This window comes from Narcine bancroftii, chromosome 1, assembly GCF_036971445.1.
Source record: "Narcine bancroftii isolate sNarBan1 chromosome 1, sNarBan1.hap1, whole genome shotgun sequence".
Lineage (NCBI taxonomy): Eukaryota > Metazoa > Chordata > Chondrichthyes > Torpediniformes > Narcinidae > Narcine > Narcine bancroftii.
This window is the reverse complement of record NC_091469.1, coordinates 218,838,551-218,861,054: the sequence shown is the minus strand read 5'-3', so window position 1 is coordinate 218,861,054 and position 22,504 is coordinate 218,838,551. Positions and strand designations below refer to the sequence as shown.

At 45.2% G+C, this 22,504-nt stretch overlaps 1 long non-coding RNA gene across 1 annotated transcript; it reads left to right on the top strand.

Moving 5' to 3' along the window:
• Nucleotides 1-2,797: 2,797 nt before the first annotated feature.
• Nucleotides 2,798-20,640, top strand: LOC138749250 (uncharacterized). Its single transcript, XR_011348514.1, has 3 exons — nucleotides 2,798-3,023; nucleotides 7,654-7,727; nucleotides 20,479-20,640. It is a non-coding gene; the product is annotated as an uncharacterized lncRNA (long non-coding RNA).
• The last annotated feature ends 1,864 nt before the right edge of the window (nucleotides 20,641-22,504 follow it).

Genomic DNA, 22,504 nt, shown 5'->3' with positions numbered 1-22,504 from the left:
GGGAGGAAACCCATGTGGTTAGGGGGAGAACATACATATTCCTCACAGACGGCAGTGGATTTGAACCAGGTCACTGACACTGTGTAATAGTTTTTCACTGAACTGCTGCATTAACAGTACTTCTCAAATTTATTGGAATGTTTAAAAAAAATAACTTTAAATCACAAACTTACCTGGTTCATCATTAAAAAAAGTAGGTTTACAGAGAAATGCCAAAGGTTTGACATGCTGGAGAAACTCAGCAGGTCAAGATTTCAGCATCTGCAACTTTCTTCTCTCCCCACCCTTATCCACCTTCAGCAGGGATAAATCTCTCTGAGACTCATGAGCCCAATCTTCCTTCCCCCCTCCCCCCCCACTCCATCCTACCCTTCCTTCCCCTTTCGGCACTTGCTACTGCTATCACAGAAAGTGCAACCCTTTGTCCCTACATCTCCTCCCTCACCTCCAACCAGAGCCACAAACAGACCTGCTCAGTGAGGCAAAGCTTTACATGCACATCATCCAAGTGAATGTACTTCCAAAAGTGTGCTCAGTGTGGCCTCCTAAACATTATTGAGACCAAATGCAGATTGGTAACCATTTCAATCGAACATCTAGCCTCTGTTTGTGGGCATAAACCTGAGCTTCCAGTAGCCAATAATTTCAACTCCCCCAACCATTCCTACGGTGGCATGTTTATTCTCGGCCTTATCCACCGTTAGAGTGAGGCTAATCATAAACTTGAGGAACAAGCAGGTCTTAACTATAATGATTAACTAACATGATTTTTTTCTAATTCTATGTAACCCTCACCCCATCCCATTCCAGTGAATTCTGGTCTCATCTTTACCTGCTCTTGTACTTAGTTTTTTTTTATCTCTAACTTTTCCACCCTCCCAATAGTTCTTTCCTCTCCCACCATGTGTAAAAGAAACTTAGATGTTTTTTGTATTACTTATATTTTATTATCAGCTCACGACCTTGTGGGACACATCCATTTGGTGCATCTAACCTGAGGTGGGACATTCCATTTCCCACCAACTCCCAATCACCACACACCCCTTCCACCTTCTGCCCTATCACCTTTGGATCCCTCTACCACCTTCTTTCAATTCTTACATATGCAATACCATCTTCTTATCTGATTCTTGATAAAGGGTTTCAACTTGAACTATTATCTGACCAATGGATGCTGTCTAACCTGCTAGGTTCCACTGGGTGGGAAACTGCTTCCACAGCAAGTCTGCTACCAGGCCGAGTTGCCCACTCTCTCCTGCCTTGCTTATGTGCTGCTAGAGCTCTTTGCTGCATCCAGCATGAAGGACAAAGGTGGAAGAGGAGTGATGCTGCCCTTCCCCCTTGACTGATAAAGAAATAGGTTTAAGGGGATGTTTTGAACTAAATGTTGAGAAGCAGAGATGTTTAGTAAGCAACTAACAAAACTTAAGAGATTGGCAGTTGATAATGAATCTACCATAAAAGATCTATTAAAATCAGGGAAGCTCCAGAATTTTATGTGCAGATACAGTAAAACCTCATTAGAACACTGTAGTTGGAGCCAAGATTTCATACCGCGTTACAGCCGAGTCGTGGAAAAGATGCAGGGGCAGCCAGTGCAGGACTTTGGGGCAGGAGGTGCCAGCGCGGGACATCAGGGCTGGGGCAGCCACCGCGGGACATCAGGGCAGGGACGTCCAGCTGCCCCTGCCCCAACGTCCCGTGCTGGTCGCCCCTGCCCCGAAATTCCGCACTGGCACCCCCTGCCTCGAAGTCCTGCACTGGGGGGCAGGCGCAACAGGGAGGTGGGCTGTCATGCAGTGTGGAGGGGGGGCTGACAAGCACAGGGACTGGGGCTGTCAGGCGCGGGGAGTTGGGTCTCTGGCTGATTGTTATCAGCCCACCCCTTAAAAGTTTGGGGTCTGCAGAAACCTATAAGTGATTCCGCGGATTAAGGAATCGTGTTCTAACGAGGTTTCACTGTATGTTGTTACAGGAGCGGGTGGTGGTGTATAGAGTGCGTAAGAGTTGGCTTGTGTGGGGGTGTTTATGCCACCAAAAATGGGGTGCAGGTGGCCACATAAACATTTGAGATCATCCTTGCTGATTGATGTACTCCAAAGTTTTTGTGAGGTCACTGTAAGGTCATCTTTTATTTGCTCATCCCAAATTGCCCGTGGATTGAATAGTTTGCCGGGCCATTTCAATCCACCAGATTAGTGAGTCTGGATTCACATAAAGGCAAGACAGCATGAGACAGTTGAGGGTTTACAACAATCCAATGGTTTTATGGTCATCACTTAGACCAGCTTTGTTTTTCTTTTCTCTTTTACGAACTGCAGATCATTAACTGAATTTAAATTCCACACATTGTAGGCCCACACTTTCTATTCAAATAGTTCAATCTTGATGCCACTATGATACCATACCATAGCTCTCAGGGACAAAGATTCTACCTTAACCAAAAGAGATCAAAGTTAAAATGAAAAAAAAAACACACATAAATACAAATGGTGACTAGGAACTGGAAGGGGTAAAACAGTTAATACAGTTACAAAAACCTGTAAGGGAATGTAGCGCATTGAATGACCCAAAGACTTGTTGACTCAAACCAAGGCTTTTATTAGCAAAAGACTGGCGCGTATTAAATCGAGGTCAACCTGTCCAGACTGACCTGGGTCTGGATAGGAGCAGCCCTTTATGACCTGCCAGTGGGCATGGCTACAGCTCTCAGCCAATCACTACTACTATATGTAAATATTTATACAAATATATACATTGGTGATAGTATCCATACTATCACAGAGAAAGATCTTATTTAATAGTCACTGCCCTATGAAGGAAAAGTGTGAAGAGTGAGATAAATATGTGCCTTTTGCACATCCAGTTCTAGATCCATTGTTTTCATTTATGCTGAAGTGACCTATCGTCTTCCTGGCTCAAGGTTCTCTCATAATGCAGTAACATGGAAGTTCCAGGAAGAAGACCTGATGACTACTTACTCAACTGTAATAGATTTCCAAATGAAACTTCTGCTCAGTTGGGTAGGTCTCTGTAGGTGATGGGGTTCCCACTCATCTGCTGCCCTTGCCTTTTTCAGCGGTAGAGGTTAGGAGTTTGGAAGTTCCTCTGAGAGTGTCTGCAGTTCATTTTGTAAATGTTTCATGGTGGAGTGACTGTGCACTAGTCAGAGGGATTATATGTTTAGGTTGGTGTGGTGGAACACTGTATCGCCCAATCCCCCTCCCTCAGTTCTGCCTTGGAATCAGGCCAACAGCATGTAAGCTATGAGTGCAAGTTTATAGTGATAAAAGCCTATTAATCTTGACTCCGGCCTGTCGGGTTTAATTGATAGCACTACAGTTGGTTGCTGGGGTGCCGAGCAAGCTCCATCTTGAATGGCGTCAAGCAAACATGTTTTGAGTACTCAGTACCTTTTCAGAGGTGATGGGGCTGCATTCATTAGGGAAATGGAGAGTACTCCATCCTCTTGGGCTTTGTAGATGTTGAGAGGTCTTTGGGGCTTCAGCCAGCGAGTAACAGCTGTTCTCCGACTTACTGTATTTGGTAGTCAAATTCAATTTCTTGTCAATCGTAATCTCTGGGATGTTTGAGGTAGCCGATGTGATGATGGTAAAGTCATTAAGTGACTTGAGAGAGGTTTTAGATTTTGGGTGGTGATCATTGTTTGATAATTTAGTAACAGATCCTTGTGTCCCACGAGCCCGCTCCACCCAAATACACGCATGTGACCAGTTAACCTGCGAACCCAGATGACTCTGGAGTGAAGGAGAAAACTGGAGCACTCGGAGGAAACCCACCCGGTCACGGGGAGAACATAGAAACTCCTTATGGACAGCACAAGATTCGAACCTGGGTCACTGGCACTATAATTAGTCAGAGATGAAAATTGCTTCCACTTCTGAAATTGACACTGATGAGTATCTAGGTTGGTGCATGTAGGCCTGGCATTTTCTAAGGGTCTGCAAATAGATTGGAACATTGTTCAGTCATCAGAGAATATCACCACTTCTGAGCTTATGGTAGAATGATCAATGAGGTGACTATATTTATTGGTTAAGATGAGGCAAATAAATATATGAGATATCAGTCATAGGTTTTGGCTGTAAAATATAAAACAGAACTAAAATTGTCCATCCTGCTAACTATTCCAATCATTGCTTTTTATGGGAAATTGATAGGAATAGTGGATTTCTCACAGACATTGCACAAACAAATTCTGGACAATAATAATCCTGAGTGTAACAGAGCATACTAAGTACTATATGCTCACACTCCATTAAATATGACTCACTGTTGACTTACGATTTCTCAATCAGCCACGGACTTTCCCTGCCAACATCTGCTTTACTCTTTCACAGTCTGGCAACATAAAGTTGCTAAATCATCATATTAGTCAAACTTCAGAGAACACATCATTCTACTTATTAATGAAAACTGATTCAACTAGTTCGGGCATATTTAAAATAAAACATTTCCATTCCCTTTCAATCGCACTTGTTATCAATGAATTTGATGGTTCGAAGGAAGAAAACTTTTTGTTATTTTCTGAGCAAAGATTTCCATGACCATAAGCTGTAGGGGCAGAATTAGGCTATTTGGCCCATCGAGTCTGTTCCACCAATCGAATCATGACTGATGTATTTTTCCTTACTAATCAAGGACCTATCAGTCTTCGCAGGGGTGACACGGTTAGTGTAGCGGTTAGCACAAAGTTGTTATAGCACCAATGATCGGGACTGGGGTTCAAATCCCATGCTGTCTGTAAGGAGTTTGGACATTCTCCCCATCTCTGCGTGGGTTTTCCCTGGGGTGTTTCAGTTTCCTCCCATCTTGCAAAACGTACCGCGGGTTGTTGGTGTAATTGGGGGGCACGGGCTCATGGGCCGGAAAGGCCTGTTACTGTGCTGTATGTCTAAATTTAAAATTTAAATATACCCTATAATTTGGCCTCCACAGCCATTTGTGACAATGAATTGCATTGATCCACCATCCTCGGGCTGAAGAAATTCCTCCTCATTTCTCTTCTGAAGGAACCTCCTTTTATTCAGAGTCCGTGCCCTCTAGTCCTAGATTTTCCCCTTGCTGGAAAGGTCTTCTTCCCATCTGCGCTCTCTAGCCCTTGCAATATTCAGGAGGTTTCAATGAGAATTCCCCCTCCCATCCACCACCTTTCAGTCCATGAATGGGGTTGCAGGAATTTCCACTTTCACCATCGATCCTAAGAAGTGAGGTCTGGATATCACTGAAGAAATACAGTAGTGGATTTGGTGAATGACTATCTGTTCCTTGGTTGGCAGAACCACTTTCCCATTCTCATATGTGTAACATAACAGGTAGAACAGTGGTTTTCAAACTGCCCCCCTAAACTCACATTCCGCCTTAAGTGATCCCTAAGCCATAGGTGCTCTGTGATTTGTAAGGGATTGCTTAAGGTGGTATGTGAGTGGAAAGAAAAGATTTGAAAACCAATGTTTTAATCGTACCTAATTGACTTATTATGTGAACGGTTTCATAACTCCAGAGGAAATAGGCCAAAAACAATTTTTCTCAAACAAAGTATTTCAGTAACAATTGGGTCTAGAGCAGTGGTTCTTAATCTTCCCTTCTCACTCACAAACCACCTTAAGCAATCCCTTACTAATCACAGAGCACTTATGGCATAGGGATTACTTAAAATAGTATGTGAGTTTGTTCGGCTCCGAATCATGGGTCCTCACCTACGGCTCCTAGAACGCTTCCACCAGCGTTGTCTCCGCTCCATCCTCAACATTCATTGGAGCGACTTCATCCCTAACATCGAAGTACTCGAGATGAAAGAGGCCGACAGCATCGAATCCACGCTGTTGAAGATCCAACTGCGCTGGGTAGGTCGCATCTCCAGAATGGAGGACCATCGCCTTCCCAAGATCGTGTTATATGGCGAGCTCTCCACTGGCCATCGTGTCAGAGGTGCACCAAAGAAGAGGTACAAGGACTGCCTAAAGAAATCTCTTGGTGCCTGCCACATTGACCACCGCCAGTGGGCTGATATCGCCTCAAACCGTGCATCTTGGCGCCTCACAGTTCGGTGGGCAGCAACCTCCTTTGAAGAAGACCGCAGAGCCCACCTCACTGACAAAAGACAAAGGAGGAAAAACCCAACACCCAACCCCAACCAACCAATTTTCCCCTGTAACCGCTGCAACCGTGTCTGCCTGTCCCGCATCAAACTTGTCAGCCACAAATGAGCCTGCAGCTGACGTGGACATTTACCCCTCCATAAATCTTCGTCCGCAAAGACAAGCCAAAGAAGAAGAAGAATGTGAGTTTAGGGGGGCAGTTTGAAAACCACTTGAATATGGTTGTAGGTTAACTGGGTGTGATTGGATGGCTTGCGTTTAAATGGATGGAATTGGCTTCTTCCATACTGTAAATAAAAAATATATATAGTTCCATAATACTATGAACACAATGATTTGAAAGAAATCAAATGCCTGCAGGAAAAATTAGGTTCACAAATATTTTGCTGCCAGTTAGCTTGAACGAGTCACTCTTGCCATGAATGGATATACATCCATATCGAATTTCATGCTCTATAAAATCAATGAACTTGTTCAACACACAAAAGTGCTGGAGAAACTTGACAGGTCACACAGAATCCATTAGAAGCAAAGCCATCTAGCCAACATTTTGGGCCAGAGCCTTTTGTCAAGGTATGAGCAGAAAGGTGCCTTCCCACTTTCTGCTCACACCTTGACAAAGAGCTCAGGTCTGAAATGTTGGTTACAATCCTTTGCTTTCTATAAACGTTGCGTGAATTTTAAATTTAAATTTTGGCATATAACACTGTAACAAGCCCTTCCAGTCATGGTGCCCAATTACTCCCAATTGAATGGTGGGAGGAAACTGGAGCATCCGGAGGAAAACCACACAGAAATTGAGTGAACGTACAAACTCCTTACAGGTAACACCAGATTCGAACCTGAGTCGCCGACGCTGTGCTAACTGCTCTACTAATTGTGCTGGTCCCTCACTAACCATGCCGCCCCCCCCCCCCCCCCATGCTAATCATGCCAATATTTTTGTGCATTGCATGACAACCACAATGCCTGCAGATTTTCATGTTTATCTCCTATGAATTTGTCTATTTCTTTACCTTTATACTACTTTTAAAATGCCCTTGAAAGCCTTATGTTTGGTCATATGTCCTTAGGTGATTCAGCCTTGAAGTTTGTTAAACAATTTGCTCATGAAATGCCTTAAGATACTTTTCCAATTGTAAGAGGCTATGTGAAAAGAAATTGCGATTGTTGTTAATGCAGGTTGTTGGATATTGATAGTTGAAGTCAAAGGGTCAGTAATAAAGCCTGATCGGTTTGGAACTCTTCAGTCATCCTTCTTCCTCTCCAAAACTGTGCAAACACCAGGAAGGAATGTGAAATGCATGATGTGTCACATCTAACAGTTGTCACAAAGGCTCCTGGCCAGAGTGATGAATGAAATTCACAAATGGCTCAAAGATGTTTTATAAGGATCAAGTTTAAAAAAATACTCCAGATATTCAAAAACTCCTCCTTTACTTGTAAACCTCACAAAATTATTGGTTTTGATGTGTTAAATGCTGAAAATGATTAGATCTCAGTGTTAAAGAATATATCAATGTTTTTCTAGGACTCTACATTTAAAAGCTGGAAAAACTGAAGAATTACCATTTACTTGCAGGTTTGTTGGTAATTGTTTGGAAGGTGAGTTGGTTGTGGAAAAGCTGTTATATTTGCTCTTTAGAGAACTTTAGAGAAACAGTAATATTCAGGGAGTGGTGTGCCAAAAGGCATTGTTACCCAAAACCTATTGCTGCCAAACATAGGGTTTCAGCAATCATGCTCCCAAGGGAACTAGATTATGGGGCCAATAGATAGTAGGACTACCTATTCGGAGCAAGAAGTAGAGGGGCATAAAGAAAGGGAGGAGATTAAGGGGAGAAGAAGAAAATAGAACCTTAGAACACTCAGCACAGAAAACAGGTCATACAGCCCTTCTAGTCTGTGCCAAAACTTCGTTCAACTAGTCCCACTGACCTGCAGCCATCCCATAAACATCCAGATCTCTCCCATACATGCATCTATCAAATTTATTCTTAACACTTAAGAGTGACCCCTCATTTACCACAGCAGATGGCAGCTCATTCCACATTCCCACCACTATCTGAGTGAACAAGTTCCCCCCAAACCTTTCTCTTTTCACCCTAAAGCCATGTCCTCTCTCCTAATCTAAGTGGAAAGAGCTTACTCACATTTACTCTATTTATACCCCTCATAATTTTGTAATATTCCCACATTCTTGTACACTCCAAGGAATAAAGTCCTAATATGTTTAATATTTCCCTGTAACTCATTTCCTGAAGACCCAGCAACATCCTAGTAAATCTTCTCTACACTCTTTCAATCTTACCGATATCCTTCCTGTAATTTGGAGACCAGAACTGCACACAATACTCCAAATTTGGCCTCACCAATGTCTTATACAACCTCATCACAACATCCCAACTCTTGTACTCAATACTTTGATTGATGAAGGTCAAGATCCAAAAGCTTTCTTCACTATCTTGTCTACCTTGTGATGACATTTTCAGGGAATTATGTGACTGTATTCCCAGATCCCTTTGTTCCTCTGTACTCCTCAGTGCCCTACCATTTACTAGGGATGTCATTTCTTGTTTTGTCCTTCCAAAATGCAACACCTCACACTTCTCTGCATTAAATTCCATCTGCCATACTCTGGCCCATTTTTCCAGTTGGTCCAGATCCCTCTACAAGCTTTGAAAGCTTTTCTTGCTGCCCACAACACCTCTAACCTTAGTGTCATCAGCAAATTTGCTGATCCAATTTACCACATCATCATCCAGATCATTGATACAGATGACAAACAACAATGGACCCAGCACCAATTCCTGAGGCCCACCACTAGTCACAGCCTCCAGTTTGAGAAGCAATCATCCAGTACCACTCTCTGTCTTCTCCCATTCAGCCAATTTTGAATTCAGTTTCCAACCTCTCCATGGATACCTAGTGTCTGAATTTTCTGAACTAATCTCCCTTGTGGGACGTTGCCAACGGCCTTACCAAAGTCCATATAGACAATATCCACAGCCTTTCCTTCATCTACTTAGTAACCTCCTTGAAAAACTCTAAATGATTCATTAAAGACGACCTACCATGCACAAATCCATGCTGACTACCTCTAATCAGTTCTTAGATACTTGGATACCCGATCTTTCAGAACACCTTCCAATAATTTACCTATGACTGACATCAGGATCACTGGCATGTAATTTCCTGGTTTACTTTTGGAACCTTTTTTTAAACAACGGAACAACATAAGCTACGTCAAAATGAGAAATAGAGAAGAAAGTGGAAGGAAAAAAGGCAATATTAGGAGCTCCTTTCTGTTCAGGCATTGAATAACATTGTTTTGTTCAACATCATTTCATTATAGCATTGATGAGTAAAAACATTTTTAAAATTAAAATTAAAATACCACGGTATTTTACCATGATTTAAAATTGGTTTTGTTTTACATGGTTTTGCTTAAAGTAGCACTTTCCAAGAATGTATCAACAATGTTAAGTGAGGACCTGTTGTACAATTAATACTATCAATTAACTCTATCGTGAGGGGAGGGGCATTGATTGGGCAAGCTAGACCTTGGTACTTACATAAGTTGCAACTGTTGAATCTGAACAGGAAAGTGGAATGTGAAAGGGAGAATGGAGAGTTAGGTTTAAGTTCATTACACCTTTGTAATGTTTGCTCTGCCACTGACTGCGGATTCTGCAAAATCTTTAATCCCTACAACAAATATCCTCTGGTAAGGTGAGGATTGAGTTGCTGGAGCTTCATGAACTTGTGAATGCTGCTACAGATGGGAATATTTGAGCGAGTTATATGAACATGAGTTCTGAGTGCCTAATGCTGGCGAGAATAATGGGGCATGGTGCTGTGACCTGTATTGAGGCTTGTAGCACATGGGATTTAGTGAGGTTTTCATGACGTGAAACACCATCCAACACCCTGCATCGATGTCCTTGATATTACAGTAGTCAGATTCAAGTCAATGGCCACTCCTCCCACTGATGCTTGATCACATGACAAATCTGTCTGGTAAAGAGTTGAAGGATAATTTTCCTCTTCTCCACTTTATTCACTAAGGTTTCTGGAGATACACTACAAAATTGGATTTTTTTCTTTATCTTGCCCATGATCTGTCACAAACCACTGTTTTAATCATACCTAATTGGCTCGTTATGTGCACAATTTCATTATTCCAAAGGAAATGGGTCAATGACAATTTTTCTCAACCAAAATATTTCAGAAACAATTGGATTCAGAGCAGTGATTCTCAACCTTCCCTTCCCACTTCATATCCCACCCTAAGGAATCCCTTGCTAATCACAGAGATTACTTAAAGTGGCATGTGGGTGGAAAGAAAAAGGTTGGGAACTATTGGTCTAGGTCCCTGCCCTAAAGCATTTCTGCTTTAAGAACAGCATAGCTTAATTAGTACTCATTGACTCACTAAATTGAAGCCAATAATTAACCATTTATCACTGGCTGACTGCTAAAATCATGTTATTAAGCCCAAGAGAGTTGATGGTGATTTAACAATTTTGTAACAAACCTCACATGGGTATATGAGTACATCTGATTCCTTATTGAACTCTTATTGAACGGGAGCGGGAGCGGGGGCGGGGGCGGGGGCGGGGGCGGGGGCGGGGGCGGGGGCGGGGGCGGGGGCGGGGGCGGGGGCGGGGGCGGGAGTGGCCCAGGGTGAACAGCAGAAATGCCATTCCTATCCCGGGACACTGAAAGGCTGATTTAGTGGGAGGCAAGTGTGAAAGGGGCTTTTGATTCTCTGATTTGTAATTGGTCAAACTGGTCCTGGAAATAAATGTATAGTTCAATAAGTACAATTATTTATTACTAAATTCCAATGGGAAACTTCCATGAAATCTACAGATCCAAGTTTTTTTCCTACAGGAAATGTGCCCATGTTTCCACTCTAGGATTTCGAGCATCAAACATTAAAATAGTATAACTTCCACATGTTCGAACCAAGATGAGAAATCTTTCCACTGGTGTATTCAATTTTGGGTCAATCAGATATCAGCAATGTTGTTACAGCGCCAGCAAATCAGGACCGGGGTTCATATCTCACACTGTCTGTAAGGAGTTTGTACATTCCCCCTGTGTCTGTATGGGTTTTCTCCTGGGGCTCGGGTTTCCTCCCTCCGTTCAAAACCTTCCGGCGGTTATAGATTAATTGGGTGTAAATTGGGCAGCATGGACTCGTGGGCTGAAATAGCCTGTCACTGTGCTGTAATGTCTAAATTTTTAAAAATTAAAATGACAGCTTATTTTATAATCCAACTCCTTTTTTTGGGTAATTGTGTATGTAGAATCTATGTGGCTTTTCAAATGCATCCTTACTCAACCTGTGTAATTTGAGACCTCATTTTGAGAAATGGTTGAATCATTCTATTACTAGCCTTCTTTGGCTTGGCTTCGCGGACGAAGATTTATGAAGGGGTAAATGTCCACGTCAGCTGCAGGCTCGTATGTGGCTGACAAGTCCGATGCGGGACAGGCAGACACGGTTGCAGGGGAAAATTTGTTGGTTGGGGTTGGGTGTTGGGTTTTTCCTCCTTTGTCTTTTGTCAGTGAGGTGGGCTCTGCGGTCTTCTTCAAAGAAGATTGCTGCCCACCGAACTGTGAGGCGCCAAGATGCACAGTTTGAGGCGATATCAGCCCACTGGCGGTGGTCAATGTGGCAGGCACCAAGAGATTTCTTTAGGCAGTCCTTGTACCTCTTCTTTGATGCCCCTCTGACTCGATGGCCAGTGGAGAGCTCGCCATATAACACGATCTTGGGAAGGCGATGGTCCTCCATTCTGGAGACGTGACCTACCCAGCGCAGTTGGATCTTCAACAGCATGGATTCGATGCTGTCAGCCTCTGCCATCTTGAGTACTTTGATGTTAGGGATGAAGTCGCTCCAATGAATGTTGAGGATGGAGCGGAGACAACACTGGTGTGTGCAATAGCACTATAAAGGTCAAGCTATTGCTGTCTCAGGGAATCATATTCATGACTCCTTTACTGTCCTGTAATAGTACAGAACATGTAATATTACGTGTGTCCTATGTCCCTTATTGTAAGAGAGCAAGAGAAGTAAAAGAATGTCCAATCAGTCATTGAGTGTCTTTTGAATTTTGCCTCGGCTCCAGATCCAAATCTCCAATATGATCAGGAAGTCTTCAGTGCTCTAGACCCCTTGGCAATCTTTCCTCTAATTTGTCAGTCAGTATGTGCAAAAAAAACTTGCATGGTGCAAATTATTTTCCTGTGACCAAAGTATGTGTGCACTGAATGCCTGTGAATGTTTAATAAGTGCAAATTATTAATTACATAATTTTGTGTGCACGTAAATTTCAAATTAACAAAACATGTGTGTGCGCACAGCTTGGAGGGAGCAGTGCCCTTCGGGAGCACATCTTCTCCTCAGTATTCTCTCTTATCCCAGCACAATACCTGGTTCCCATGAGCCAGTCCCCTCTGGGTCCTCAGACCGCAAGTTGCCCACACCTCGTGTGTCCTTCAACCACTGATCCCCTCGCTGGTCAGCTGCCATGGTCACCATCTTGTATAGTCGTCTGCTTCTCTTCAATGAAGGGTGTTCCTCCCCATTTCTGGTGCCTGTGCTGGTCTGCAGTACCCTCAGAGACTGCAACCCCTTGTGGCCCCTGCTGAGTACATGTACAATCATCTTGGGCACAGACCTCCGAGGTTGCCAGATTTAACTTAAAACACGGTCGGGTCCTTTAACAAGCCACTTGAAGCCTATACAGATAAAGAAAGCAGAAGGATCTTGCAGAGCAGTGTTGTGTCTGCCCTCCCAGGTCAGCACTGATGCACCATCAATCACTCAGGAGACTATTGTGGAGAAATCAATGGGCGATTAATCATTTGAGAACATAACATATTCCTACCAATTAGTTGTCCTGCACTGTGTTGCAGGGGCTGTGGAACAGTCACCTTTATAAAGGAACCCATGGGGAGGCGCCACAGGTACAACCAGCCAATGGGTGTGCTCGACCAGATAATTATACATTGCAGTGGTTTACCACAAGCACTAGTGATAGTCCCACCAATGCGGTTTTGTTTGAGATATAAACATCTATAAGTATAATTTTTGGAGTTTTCCAACACTTAGATTTGAAAAAGAGCAAAAGGCAACTTCAATGACCAAAGCATATTACAAACAATTTCAAACTTTTCCAAATTGGGAATAAAGCAGGTGAAGGTGGAGCCTTGACAGATCTTTAACCATGGGCAAAGTCCCAGAAAACTGGAGAATAGCCACTGTTGTTCCCTTCTTTACGAATGATAACAGGGTCAAACCTTGAGTGCTGTATATCAATGGGAGGGATCTTATTAGAGAAGATTCTTGGGAATAGGATTTACTTGCAAACAAATATAGACTTATCAGGAATACTCAGCATTCATTGAGGGAGGTCCTGTCTCAAAATCTTTGAGTGGCGCGGTTACATAGTGCAATGCCACCACCGAGCCAGCGTTTGGGACCGAGATTTGAATCCCACGCTCTCTGTAAGGAGATGATACATTTTCCATAGGGCTCCAATTTCCTCCCAACATTCAAAACTGACTGGAGGTTGTAGATCAATTGGGTGGCAAGGCCTCGTGAGCTGAAAGGACCTGTTACCATTGCTGTATGTCTAAATTTTATTTTAAAAAAAGGTAATTTAAATTTTCTGAGGGTGTTGTCAAGATGAGGGGAGAACAGTGCATGTTATCTCTATGGTCTTTGGGAAAGCACAGGGCTCTTCATGGTAGCCTGGCCCAGAAGATCCAGTCACTTGGGGTCCATAGTGAGTTGGTAATTTGCATTGGAGTCCAAAGGGTAGTGGCAGAGGGGTGCTGTTCTGACTGAAAGTCTATCAACTGTGGTGTTCCACAAGGTTCAGTGCTGTTGTTTGTAATAAAAATTAATGATTATTTATGAAAATGTAATGGTCTGATTAGTAAGTTTGCAGATGATACAAAATTTACAAAATTCAAATGGTGGAACAGACTTGATGAGCCAAATGGCCTAATTTTTTTTCTACAGCTTGTTTTACAGTGTGATATAAAGTGTGCTATAGATTGTCACCAGGTTCAGCAGGTTAAAGCGCAGATGGAAATATGGGTGGAGAAATGGCAGATGGCGTTTAATCCAATAATGTGTGAGGTGCTGAATTTTTTAGGTCAAGTGCAAGAGGAATGTATGAAATAATTGGCAGGACCCTCGGGTGCATTATTGTTTGGATGGATTTTGGGATGCATGTCCATTCTCCCTGAAAGTGCAACACGGGTGATAGGTTGCATAGAGCATGTTTGCCTTCAGTGGTCAGGATATTGAGGACAAAAATTAGGAAGAAACTTCACAGCTGCATAAATTTGAGGTTATTCCACACGTGGAGTATAATGTGCATATCTGGTTGCCATACTATAGGAAGGATGAAGAGGCTTTGGAATGGCTTCACCAGGGCATTTGTAGTGCTATCAACTAGACCTGACAGACCAGACATTGAGGTTAATAGGCTTTAATTGCTACAAACTTAGTCATAGCTTACATGCTGTTGGCCCGATTCCACGGCAGTACTGAGGGAGGTGATTGGGCGATACCACCTTTATTAGGAATCCTGGAGGGGGAGGAGTTACAGTGTCAGGGGCGGGCCAACCGGTACAATGGCTGCAATACCATGTTTGTGGTGAAAGGCACTTTATGAGCCTCTGCTGATGGGGGTGGATGTCTGTTGACTTCGCTAATAGCTGGGCCTTGTCTGCATAATTGGGGCCCCATTGGGCATAATAATAAAAGAACCCAAGGCACCTTTTCAGGGCTTTCAGGTTCTAGGACAATGGTAGTTCCCTTAGGGGGCGCATTCTCTCAGGGTTTGGGGACCTGATTCCTCCCTCCACCATGTACCCTAGTATCGCCAGCCGTGAAGTGTGGAACACGCACTTCTTCTGATTATACGTCAGGTTTAGGGTTTTTGCCCCGGCGACGAATTCCCTTAGATCCGTATCGTGTTCCTCCACGTCATGACCACATATGGTGACGTTATCCAAATACAGGAACATTGCCTTTAGCTTGAGATCATCTGCCATGCAGTCCATCTACCTTTGCAACACAGATACCCCATTCTTCAGACTGAATGGCACCTTGCAGAACTGATATAGTCAGCTGTCAGCTTCAAAAGCCATGTTAGTCCTGTCCTCTGGGTGGGTTGGGATCTGATCCTATGCCGACTTGAGGTCTACGTTGGAGAAGGCCCTATTTTGGGCTATCTCGTTCACCATGTCGGCAATTCGGGGTAGGGGGTAGACATCCGGTAACATAAATCTATCCACAGTCTGGCTGCAGTCTTGCCATCCAGTTCTTCAGCACCCCACCCAACCCCCACCCCACCCTCGGCTTTTACCACCAACATCTGCGCTCTCCAGGGGCTGTTGTTGGGCTCAATTATGCCTTAGGTCAACAGCGTCTGGACTTCAGTTTTAATAAAACATGCGTCCTCCGCGCTAGATCTCCTGCTTTTGGCGGCTATCGGTCTGCAATTCTCTGATAAGTGGAGGGACCAAAAGGGTGGACAGCCCACACATGCTTCCCACCTTACTCTCATTGGCTGGGCTAAATTCCTCGTTCTGCACTTTGATGGGGGGTGTGGACTGTCAAAATGCATCATTACACTTTCCAGCTGACACTGGAAGTCTAACCCCAGAATAACCGGTGTGCAGAGTTAGGGCATTGCCATGATTTTAAAATCCCTGTACTCCCTGCCCTGCACCCTTAAGTCTATCTGACAGTACCCACACGTCTCTGCAGACATGGCTTAACAAGCCAGGGATATTTGGCATTTTTCCGGAGACACCTTCAGTGCACAGCACTTTATTAAGCCCAGGTGGATAAAACGTTTGGTGCTTCCTGTGTCAAACAAACAACCCATGACATGGCCATTAACCTTAATGTTGATCATTGATCATGCCAGCTGGTGAGGCGTGTTCTGATCCAGCGTCACGGAGGTCAGAGTTGGGTCCAATTCAGGGTCACCATTGTACCATTCCTGATGGTAATGTGTCGGACTCGGCGCCTCAGAAGATGGCTACCCCCAGTACTCACACATGGCTGGGACCGAAAGTGAAGTTAGCGATCACTGATCCGAAGCCAAAAATGATGTTGGTGATCGTCATCTTGGTGACCACTCCCCCAAAGATGTTACCCATCCCTCGAATCACGCGTGGTGCTGCTAGCAGTGGGCTGTCCCTGCACATCTTTGCATAGTGCCCTTTTTTGCAATTTAAGCACACTGCGTTCCTGGCTGAGCAGGACATCCGGGGGTGCCTGGCCAGCCTGCAGAACCTGCACTTGACGGCCACTACCGTCAATGCCATATCCCAACATGGTGGCGCCCAAGTTACCCATGTAGATGCCCGACCGTTGGGGGTGTAAGCCTCACAGCTTTGCACCGCAGTCTCCATCGCCTCCCCCCAAATCCATTACTTCTTGCAACATGCAGTTACCTTTTTCCAGGAGTCTTTGACGGACGTAGGTCGATAGCATGTTTGTCATCAGTCTGTCCCGCAACAGCTAATTGGCATACACTGAGGCACTCACCAGAGTATACATGCAGGCTCTAACCAGATCTCTTATCACCTGCGTGATCTGTGCAAAAGGGTCCCCAGGGGCTTGATGCTAGGACATTAATTTGTACCTCACATACATTGGGTTTGTCAGGGTTCCGTACTGCTTCTGCAACAGGGCCATCGCTTCATCCTATGTTCGGCCATCTGTAATTATTCAAAACACCCAATCGTCTACAGATGCAAACAGGAAATCGTTCTTATCTCCAGCCTTCCTTAGGTTGTGATGGCACAATAATGTCTGCGTCCCATGCGGCGGCCTCGCGAAGGGAGTGGCTGCGTCCCATGCGGCGGCCTCGCGAAGGGAGCGGCTGCGTCCCATGCGGCGGCCTCGCGAAGGGAGCGGCTGCGTCCCATGCGGCGGCCTCGCGAAGGGAGCGGCTGCGTCCCATGAGGCGGCCTCGCGAAGGGAGCGGCTGCATCCCATGCGGCGGCCTCGTGAAGGGAGCGGCTGCGTCCCATGCGGCGGCCTCGCGAAGGGAGCGGCTGGTCAGCTGGAAAACCTCTCCTGTTACCCGCTGAAGAGTTGATGCAGACCCGAAGGGTACAGTACGTCCACCTCTACACCAAGTGGCTGGGTTAACTGGGCATCTTCCCGATCGCTGCTACCTTGTCCTGTTGTTTGAGCTTCCATGACTTTTGTTTTGGTAATTAAATTGTGAACCACACAATCATCACTTCGATGTGATGGAATCAGGTTTAATTACCAAAAACTTGAGCATTACTGATACACGACTTGGCCTGGTTCCAGATACAGGAGCAAGAGGGGGCAAGTCTGGCTACACCAGCTTTTATTAGGAAATCCAGGGGGGAGCTAAGCTAGAGGTTAAGGAAGGTCAGGGAGGTTTGGACTGGCCAGTCCATACATCTGTTCAAATGCCTTTCACCACAATGTTCCACCACATTCACCCCTTCTCTTGAAATAATATCCGGCGGGGTGAAGTGTTAGAGTTTGTTTAGCCTGTCCAGCGGTTTCGTCCGTCGAACTGACCATCGGAGTGCTGGCTGCAGTGTTGCTGTAGGCTCCTGGGCAGTGCTCTGACGGGCTGCGATTCAGATGGAAGAATAGAATCAATTGAAGCTGGTTTGGGGAAGTGGGTGGGTGGGTGGTGGGGTCACATCCTTGACTGTGTCTATGCTAGTTCTGGGGATGGGGAGTGGAGCTGGTCATTCAACCATGGTCAGTTCAGTGTGCTTTTCAATTGGGGGTGGTGCCCAGTATAAGATAGATCATGGACAGAGACAATGTCTCTCTGCCCATCCTGGTTCTGCATGTAGGCATACTCGGGGTTTGCATGGAGGAGGTGGACTTTCACGATCGGGGGGGTCTGCGTTGTGGGTTCTGGTGTGTCTCCAGAGTAGCACAGGTCCTGGCGTCATCAGCCAAACCAGTAGCATTGTTCCCAATGTGATCTCCTGGGGAAGGAAAATAATTTTTCATGCAGGGTCACATTCCTCACTGTACAGAGGAGGGACCTGGTGGCGTGGAATGTCTCTGGTAGGACCTCTTGCCACTGGGAGACAGGCAGCCCTTTTGACGAGGCCCAGGAGAACTGCCCTCTAAATGGAGCCGTTCTCCCTTTCCACCTGGCCATTCCCTCAGGGGTTATAGCTGGTGGTCTTGCTCATGGCTATGCCTTTGGCCAGTAGGTATTGCGCAACTCCTCGCTCATAAATGAGGACCCGCCCAGTCAATGTGAATATGACTCGGGAATCCAAAGACCGTGAAGAGGTTACGCAGGGACTTAAGATAATGGGTGTAGTCGTATTTGGGCAGGGGATGGCGAATGGGAATTGTGAGCATTCATCAACGTTTGAGAAAATGCACGCTCTGGTTCATAGAAGGGAGGGGGTCCTTGAAATCCATACTTGCACATATGAAGGAGAGGGTGGCATCAATCAGGTGAGCTTTCTCTGGCTGGTAGAAGTGCGGCTTGCACTGTGCGCAGGCCAGGCAGCTGTGGGTCAGCTCCCTGATGTCCTCAACAGAGTACGGGAGGTTTTGGACTCTCACTAAGTGATTGAGCCCGGAGTGGCAGAGGCTGCTGTGTAGGGCTGAGAGGCGATCTGCTTGCACATTGGTGCAGATACCATGTGACAGGGCTTCCTGGGCCGGTACAAAAATCTTATAATTGTAGGTGGAGAGTTCTGGTTCTTGTCATTCTTAAATTATCCCCCCTGTTTGTTGTTGAACATGAATGCGATCTCATGTTGGTCAGTCAGCAGGGTGAACAGTTTGCCAGCTAGATAATGCCTCCAGTGGCGCACAGCTTTCATTATGGCCTGGGCCTCTTTTTCAATGACTGAGTGCTGGAGTTTAGGGCCCTGGAGGTTATGGGAGAAAAATGCCATGGTTTGTCTGCCTGGTTCAGCGTGGCAGCCAGGGCAAAGTCAGACGCATTGCTCTCCACCTGAAATGGGATGGATTTGTCTATGGCATGCATCGCCACCTTGGCAAAGTTGCCTTTGATGCAAGTGAAGGCCACTTGGGCCTCTGCAGATGGGGAAAAGTATTAATTTTTAACCAGGGAGCGGGCTTTGCCTGCATAATTTGGGGCCCATTGTATGAAAAGAACCCCAGGCACCTTTTCAGGTCCTTGAGGTTATGGGGGAATGGGAGTTCCAGCAGGGGCCACATACGCTCAGGGTAAGGTCAAATGACTCCATTCTCCACCACGTGCCCTAGTATAGTCAGATACGAAGTGCAGAACATTCATTTCTTCTGGTCATGAGTGAAGTTTAGGCTTTTGCTGTCTGGAGGAACTTTTGCAGGTTGGCGTCATGGTCACAGATGGTCATGTTGTCCAGGTAGGGGAACATGGTTTTCAGTTGGTGGTCATCCACCATTCAGTCCATCTCCCTCTGGAAGACTGAAATTCCATTCTTGACTCATACATGTTACATTCTAAATGTAGTGGTTCGTAACAATAATGGTAGGTTTATCTTAAGCCCTGAATTTTGTCTCAGTAGCAGTAGTTATACCTGAAGCCTGTAACTGAAGGCTTGCGAAAATAATTTAACGGATAAGACACCTTTGTTTTGTGGGTAGACTGGATAATCTTGGGCTGTTCCTGTTGGGAATGAGGCTTCTGCAGGAAAACTTATAGTCATTGAAACCCCAGAATACACAGAAAGATTTTTGTTCAGGTTGGCAGAGAGGTCAGAAAGAAGGGCAAATAGAATAAAGATGATTGGGAAAAACCTGATACGAGGTTTTTTTGCATACCAAGTGATTCGGTTTTAAAATGTATTAGCAAGAGCAGTGGAGCCAAATATAGTCGAGTCTGTTGGATGCGTGAAGGAAAAAAAAATGCAAGGCTGGGTTGAGCTGAAATGTTCTATAATCTAGCCAGCAAGGTCTTGATGGGCAGTATGGTCTGCACCTTGGTGATTCCAAGCCCTGCCATTTCAGTTCCTTTGTGATGAGACATCAAAGCCTATGCTCATTTGTGTTCTCCAGTGGCTGTACAATGTTGAAAGAAGAGAAATGTTGTTTTATTCTATATTTATCCACCAAGTCACAGCATGAAAGCATATTGGTTTAGAAATTTGGTGGCGTGGTTCTATTAGTTGGGTCTACATTTTCCTTGCCTCCAACATGGAAGGCTGATGGTTCAGTATAACCAAGATGTGCCTACTACATAGATAAAGGTCAAAGGTCAATAATCTGTATGCAGTACCCTTGGCTGAAACACATAATAGACTTTTTCTCTCTCCCCCCCCCACCCCACCCCAGAAGTAAATAAAGTCCAACAATATGATCAATTTGTCCTGGGGAAAAAAAAACTCGGGCATACCTGATGTATATGCTGCCCTTAAAGAGATCGGCTGCTTGCTCAGTGATGATCAACAAGATGAAGTTTGAGCTATATTTACTCTGGAAAATAGAGTTGGCATTTCCAAGACACATTCCATTCAATCTTGCATTTAAATAATAAAATCAAAGGTTGGTGAATTCTGGTGATCTGAAATTTTTTTTTTAAATGTGAAACGGTCAAGCAGCATTTGTGGAGAGACACAGTTTTTCACATTTCTGATCACGTCACAAAACAAGTGAAGGAAGGTTTTAATGATTCGCTATATCCAATCCTCTTAATGTGGTCAGTAAATTCAGGTTTTAACATGGAATTGCTATTTGAATCGGTGCTGGATGGAATATTGTGAAGTGAAAGGGCTACAAAGGAACTGAGCTGAGAGTTTTGCATTGTTCACATCTGTATGTAGTATTCAGCATCACTTTCTACCAAACATCCTTGGGCTATGTATCTGGTCGACAGCACTCTGCTGTCACGTTTGCTTGAAAGGCTATGGATCAAGAATGCAGAAATGCCATCTTTATGTAGTGGTGGTGCATGCAAAAGATGTGATCAGACCAGCAGAGCTGACTTTATGATTATGGAAGGAGAAGGAATAATCCTTGAGGCGTTAATATTGGGCTTTGACTGCCAAGAGCTTCCCACCACCAACACTCCCCCCCCCCCACCTTTCAATCCAAGGCTCTTCCCATCGTATCGGAGACTTGACAGGCTCTTCTGTCGGCCATACAATCACATTCCTCTGCCTACCCCTGCCTCATTGCCCATTTCAAGTGGGCAGCTGGTGTGTGTTATTTAAGGCCACATTGGCCAGCTCTTTCATCAAGATGCCCAGGCAAATGAAAGCTGGCTGTTACAAATTTTCCTTTACCCTCTGGCTGATGCATTGTTGATTGGATCAAATGCAGCTCTAAGTAATTGAAATTCAACGTGCCTTGCTCACGAGAAAGTTACAATTACAACCTTCTGCATGGATGAATATTGGAGATACTCTGATAATTATTAGAAGGTGTGGAGAGCAGATGAGAGCTCAGTTTCCATCAGATTCTGATACTGCAGGCTAGTCCAACCAAGCAGAACACAACCTTCCTAGCAGCATGTACATTGGTTAATTGAAATATGTAGTTTGTTTATTTGTCATTCCATTGTACCAGTACAACCCGACAAAACAGCATTTTCCGGATGATGGTGCAGAACTGTGCAAAACGCAGTACACAACACACAGACAAATGATACATAAACACATGTACATGAATATAAAAATATTATTATACATAGTCAAGTCACAAAAAATTGTTTTACCAGTCTAACTGCCTGTGGGAAGAAGCTGTTCCTCAGTCTGGTGGCTCTGGCTCTGATATTTCTGTATCTCTTTCTTTCCCAATGGGAGAAGCTGGAAGATGCTGTCTGCAGGGTGGTGGGGGTCATCCCTGCTTTATCCATCTATCCTCCATCTATCCTTCTTTCCCCCCTCCTTCCCCCCTCCTTCCCCCCTCCTTCCCCCTCCTTCCCCCCTCCTTCCCCCTCCTTCCCCCTCCTTCCCTCCTTCTCCCCTCCTTCCCCCCTTCCTTTCCCCTCTTCCTTTCCCCCCTTCCTTTACCCCCCTTCCTTTACCCCCTTCCTTTCCCCCCTTCCTTTCCCTCTTCCTTTCCCCCCTTCCTTTCCCCCTTCCTTTCCCCCTTCCTTCCCCCCTTCCTTTCCCCCCTTCCTTTCCCCTTCCTTTCTCCCTTCATTCCCCCCTTCCTTTCCCCCTTCCTTCCCCCCTTCCTTTCCCACTCTCCTTTCCCCCCTCCCCCTCCCCCTCCCCCTCCCCTCCCCCCTCCCCCCTCCCCCTCCCCCTACCCCCCACCCCTCCCCCTTCCCCCTCCCCCTCCCCCTCCCCTTCCCACTCCCCCTCCCCCCTCCCCCTTCCCCCTCCTCCTACCCTCTCCCCCTCCCCCTCCCCCT